This window comes from Cibotium barometz, chromosome 63 (genome assembly GCF_041138505.1).
Source record: "Cibotium barometz isolate CiBa-2024 chromosome 63, ASM4113850v1, whole genome shotgun sequence".
NCBI classification, from domain to species: domain Eukaryota; kingdom Viridiplantae; phylum Streptophyta; class Polypodiopsida; order Cyatheales; family Cibotiaceae; genus Cibotium; species Cibotium barometz.
Genome location: NC_141108.1, coordinates 31,062,441 through 31,068,689, shown reverse-complemented (window position 1 = coordinate 31,068,689; position 6,249 = coordinate 31,062,441). Strand labels below are relative to the sequence as shown.

The 6,249-nt window shown below is 43.3% G+C and overlaps 1 pseudogene; it reads left to right on the top strand.

Annotated features, from left to right (window-relative positions):
* The first annotated feature begins 1,104 nt into the window (after window positions 1-1,104).
* LOC147603942 (uncharacterized) lies at window positions 1,105-5,934 on the top strand (annotated as a pseudogene).
* The last annotated feature ends 315 nt before the right edge of the window (window positions 5,935-6,249 follow it).

The window sequence follows — 6,249 nt, the reverse complement described above, 5'->3', positions numbered from 1 at the left end:
TAATCTGTTTTAGCATCATTGAAGTAGATAATCTATGATTAGTTGAATGCTTCTTTCTTTCTCTTGTGTATGCATGCTTGTAGTGTGTGTGTAGTATCCATTGATGCAAGCTCTTGCCCACTTCATTGGCAATGAGTTATTCATGGAAAGACTCTCTCTGTGAGCTTGTGGGTTTGTGAATGTTACATTCTATGCTTGCTTAAGCTTGTGGGTTAGTAGATGCACGCTTATGGGTTTGCTGGCATTAGGGAAAGCTAAGATTTAATCAATGTTTGAATGGGATTAAGAGATTGCCTTGCATTGCTTGTTCTCTTGATTAATGTAGTGGATTTAAGGGATTGAGAGATTGATTGAGGTGTTGAATGGTTGAATCATCAAGTGGTGGTTCGTGTATGTGAGCTCTCCCTCATGGGATAAACCTTTATGTACTAATCGGGTCGAGTCCTCGGATTGACATTGTGTTTCTTAACACATTTGTTGATCGGTAGTACTCTATGAGCACTATATTGCACGGTAGAGAGAACCGCTCTACAATGGCGCCGCTGTCGGGGAAAGAGTGTCTACATTAGTTGAGCACCATACACACACTACCACTCCTTGTTAAGCTCCAATCGGTTAATGCTGCAACAAAAGGTGCGAATTCAGAGGAACCTGCCAGCCAAGTGCGATTGGCTAGCTATGCTTCTCCCTTGAGGTCAGGACAAGGATTCAACACACGGGAAGCACTACAAGAGTAGAAACCTGTAGCGACCCTTACGGGGGTCGCTATAGAAGTCGTTCTTCCAAAGGTCGCTCTTGACCATCGTTTAAACGACCTCTATAGCGACGTTTTTGAGATGCATAAACGATGCTTTTTGGGTGGCATAAACCACGTTTCAAGGGTGGCATATACATCGCGTTTGGGTGGCATAAACGACGTTACGAGGGTGGCATAAACCACGTTTTTAGGTGGCATAAATGATGCTGCAAAGGTGGCATAAATGACCCTATTTGAGTGGCATAAACACCCAACTTTGGGTGGCATAAGCGACCCAATTTGTATGATTTTTTTAAGTTGTTAGGGTCGCTTAAAAGACCTTTGTTCTGAACGTTTTTTTTTAGCCGATGCGCATTTTTACACGTATCAATGAGAGAACCCAACAAAATGTACCAGGAAATGTGGGATCTTGGGCAAGCATAGTAAAGAATGGGCACACAAACTCAGCCACCACTACCACAAATGATGAAATGTTTGTCATTGAGGATGAAAAAGAATACAACGAACTAGAGAAAAAGAAGATGAACATAGTAGTGCGAGGCATTCTAGAAACGGACACAGAACAAGTGCTTACATTGAACACGGACATCACGGATATCATTTCCACTAAATTTGGTATGCATGATGTTGTGGTATACGACGAGCACAGAGTAGGGAAGAAGAAGCCCAAAACCAACCGGGCAATTGTATGCACACTCCTAGATGCACGAAAGAGGGCCATTATCCTTGAAAATTCTTGCATATATCTAAAAGACAGCCCATTATACATAAGTGAAGATAGAACGCCGAACCAACAGAAGGCAAGAAGGGAAGCCTATGAAGCATGCACCAATAAGAAAACACCCACCACGGAAGGGGGAGAATAGGAAAAATGACAAGAGGAGGCCCATGGGACCACAGAACTACATGTAATAAGCTGGAATTGCCGCGGCTTCCCCTGGCACAAAGGGGAGGGGCTCACAGAAGTCTTACCACCACAAGCGGATGTACTTTTCCTATTGGAAACATGGGAACACGATACATGCAGGATACCACATGTTGATGGGTATGTCACACACTCTCTGTGGATGCCGAGTACAAAGATGAGAGGACAAGGAGGGGTGGCAGTGATGTACAAAGATGAGAGGACAAGGGGGGGTGGCAGTGATGTACAAAGATGAGAGGACAAGGAGGGGTGGCAGTGATGTACAAAGAAGAGCTTCAAAAAGTGATTACAATATGCAAAAAAGATGCTCATAAGCGATACATATGGGTCAAGATTGACACAGGAGGTAAACTAGTGTTCATAGCAGGGTGCTACATTCCCCATAGGGAATCACCGTTCTATAATGCTTTCAACATAGAGAAGAACAACCCCTTTGAAGATTTGTATGCAGATATTAACACTTACATGCAAGAAGAGGTAGTGATGCTTACTGGGGACATGAATGCTCGCATAGCACATGCGCAAATGCAAGTCATAAATCTCATGACACCTCCGGGTCTAGAGCATAAAATGGATGTACTTGACCACATGTGGAAGCGATGCTCAAAAGACCAAGTGACAAACCCACAAGGAACATCATTACTAAGCATGATGACAGCTATGCAATTAACAGCTATAAATGGAGTGAACAAATTTGCCAACTCAGGGGAATGCACATGCTACACCGCCAATAAGGGAATGAGTGCTATTGATTATGTATTGATCCAATATGAGGCATCCCACATGGTGCATAACTTTGAAATTGGGGATAGATCACCAAACTCGGATCATACACCCATTCATGTATGGTTATGGGTACCCATTCACAGGAGAGGAAAACAGGCTCAAATTCGAGCATGGGCATACAAAATGCAAATTGAAAAAAAGAAAACCTATGCCGCTTCCCTTGATGATAAACTAGCAAGAGAATGCATGCCAATAAATGTAGATCAAGCATGGAACAAATTCAAGCAAGCAATGAGTGCAGCAGCAGAAGAAACAATGGGGAAAACGCATAGACAAGAAACAAAGGTGAAAGGGTTGCCACACAACTCATGGTTTGATGAAGAATGCAAGATTGCTAAAAGACATTTGAGGTCAACCCCCAAAACAACCATAGAATGGACATCTTTGGCAAAAACATACATAACTCTCAAGAGGAGAAAAAGAAGAGAACATGAACTACACACCGAGACACAGGCCCTAATAAACTTCAAGAAAAACCCCAAAAAGGAATGGATGAGGATGAAAGGCAAAAGATAAGACATTACCGGAGACATAAGCCCGGAAGATATGTATGCATATGTAGAAAAGTTATATGTACACAAAGATGCAGAAGGGATGCCTAATATGGAAGAGACAAAACAATCAGAAGAATGCTATGACTTTCCGATGGTAACAAAGAGCATTAAAAAACTAGCCAATGGCAAAGCACCAGACATGCTTCAGTTCAACTCAGAAATGCTCAAATGGTCAGGCAGTATTGCACGGCAATGGATACACGGACTCCTCAATAAATCCATAACACAAGGGCTACCCATTGATTGGCAAAAGAATTGGATCAAAACACTTTTCAAGAAAGGGGATGCAAATCAGCCCACTAATTACCGAACCATCATGGTGGGATCTTGCATGTCTAAGCTTCTAGGGAGCATCCTAGAACAAGCTATAAGCGTATGGGCCGAGGCAAATGGCAAACGGGCTAAAGGACAAGCAGGTTTTAGACCTAAACATAGTACCATTGATCATCTCATATCGCTTAGGGTTCTCATGGAAGAAAGCTGGCTAAAAGGGAAAACTTTGCATTGTTGCTTTGTGGATTTTACAAAAGCATTTGACACGATCCCAAGAAGTGGGCTATGGCAGAGAATGGAATATATAGGGGTCCCGATGCATCTTAGAGTGGCAGTAGCACAACTCTATCAACAAGTTAGATGCCAGTTAAAGACACAGACCGGCTTATCTAAAGAATTCTCAAGCAATATGGGAGTCAAACAAGGGTGCCCCCTATCCCCCACTCTCTTCGGACTATGCATTGACCAACTAGAAGACTTCATCCCTCAAGCACTAGTGGAAGAAACAGATGGACCAGCCATTGGAATGCTCACCCTCTTGCTGCTAATCTACGCAGATGGTGTTGTACTTTTTGCACATGACATGGCATCTTTATAGAAATTGACAAATGCTATACACACCTTTTGTGACACTACGGGTCTCTCTGTCAATGTAAACAAAACGAAGTTTATGCTCATAAGAACTCATCCACAAGAAATTCAGCCATCACTCACATATCAAGGGTAGCCAATTGAGAAAGTGGACAGCTTTTGGTACTTGGGAATTGATATTCCATCCAATTATGCCTGGGGACAATGCAAGTACTATCAATTTGAGAACATGTGCATGCAAAAAACATCAGAAGATGGGAGATAAAGAACATAATCTTTGAGACATGTGTAGTGCAGGCCATTCTATATGGAGTAGAAGTGTGGGGCGCAAGCATTTCAGCTCATACATGGAATGAGATTGAGAAAATACAAAAGAAGTTCCTATGTAGACACTTGGGCGTTAAGAAAACCACACCTTACCCGGTGCTATTGCTAGAAACAGGAAACATGCCTCTAGAGATCAAAGCCTTAAAAAGAATGCATGCATACATATTGAAAATCAAAATGATGCCCGCTACTCGAATCCCCCGCATAGCATGGGAAATTGGATGTGCACCACAAAAGACATGGAAGAGTAAATTTCTTTCCTCTAGTCTTGTTCAAGACATCAGAAAGTGGCTCACCAAATGGGATGTGGAGGCATATGTAGACATGCCGATTGACACGGGGAAAGAAAGAGAATGCATGCTGAATTTTGACATAGCAATACTTGATTGCCTTCACAATAAATGGCAAACGACTACACACAGATCCAAGTATGAGTACTACTGCAAAAATGTAAACCCAGGATATTGGGAGACATACAAAATGAGCCAACTGGAAGCACAAGTTCACATCCACATGCCCATGCCCCATATGGCAAGAAGAGCCATAACTTTGATGCATACAAGATCACACATGCTTAAGATAGAAACGGGAGGATGGCTGAAAATTGATGCTGAAAAAAGGATATGCAAAGCATGCACTATGCAAGCCCTTGAGGATGAAGCTCACGTGACACTAAAATGCCCCGCATATGCGCACATTCGAGCTAATTTTTAGCAGCTCATCCATGGATGCCACACTTTTGCAGATTTGCTTCTAAAAACAAAACCCTCTCCTACAGGTCTAGGGACATATCTTACCCGCATCCTAGAACACCACAAACTACTAATGGAAACATCTACAGATGACACGGATCACACCCCCGCAAGGGGAGACTATTTGTAAACATGAGGGTCCCATGGGTCATTTTTGGCCCCCCGCGGACGTAAATACCAAATCAAATCAAACCAAATCAAATCAAATCAAATCTCTCTCTCTCTCTCTCTCTCACACACACCACACACGCACACACACTCGGCAGCCCCCCTCCCTCTCTCTCTCTCTCTCTCTCTCTCTCTCTCTCTCCTCTCTCTCACTCACACACACACACACACACACACACACTTGGCAGCCCTTCTCTCTCCTCTCTCTATCTCACTCACACACACACACACACACACACACACTTGGCAGCCCTTCTCTCTCCTCTCTCTCTCTCTCACTCACACACACGCACACACACTTGGCAGCCCTTCTCTCTCTCTCTCTCTCTCACACACACACACTTTTTTTTTGATTTGATAGGATGATACAATCAACCCATAAAGAGCAAGAGCCTCTGCAAAGATGAGAATAAGAATCATGCCCACAAACAAAGATGAGAATAAGAATCATGCCCACAAACAGCTTTGGCTGCTATGCATTAGCATTTGAACTATTGTAACGTCCAGTGCCATCCCTTCAGGCATAGCACTTCTAAGCCGAGCAAGCGTTCAAACAGCATTGGGTACAAAGCCACCCTGGAGATCTATGAAACACTACCCTTGCAATGGTTTTTGTATCATCTCAATGTTCATAGTGGCAAGGTGATGCCTCTTCTCTACGACAGAGCAACTGGGTTCAACACGAAAGAACATGCAAGGTTCAGCTGGGCCATGAGAGCTGTGACGAGAAGCACCTCTTGGAACAGATCTCAAATCCTTACCTCGCACTTCTATGGCTTCATCATCGTTCTCAAGGCTTAGCCAACTCATCGCTCAAGGCTCAAGTAATTGGTAGCAGGCGCTTATGTTTTTTTCTAGTCTTTCTCTCAGCCAGAGCTTCATCGCTTTTGGCTCAGCCAACTTGCAAGCGTATCCTTGCTTCATATTCTTTTTGGTTCAACAAGAGTATCATAACTTTGGCTATAGAGAGTCATCGCTTCTACTAAGTACCAAGATAGGCATCGCTTCTAACTGCAGTCGAGTACTAGACAGCCATAGCTTGCAACGCTGTTGCTTTGTTTCATCTCAGCTCAGAGGCTGCATTGCACTATTGCTTCATTTCATCTCAACTTAGTA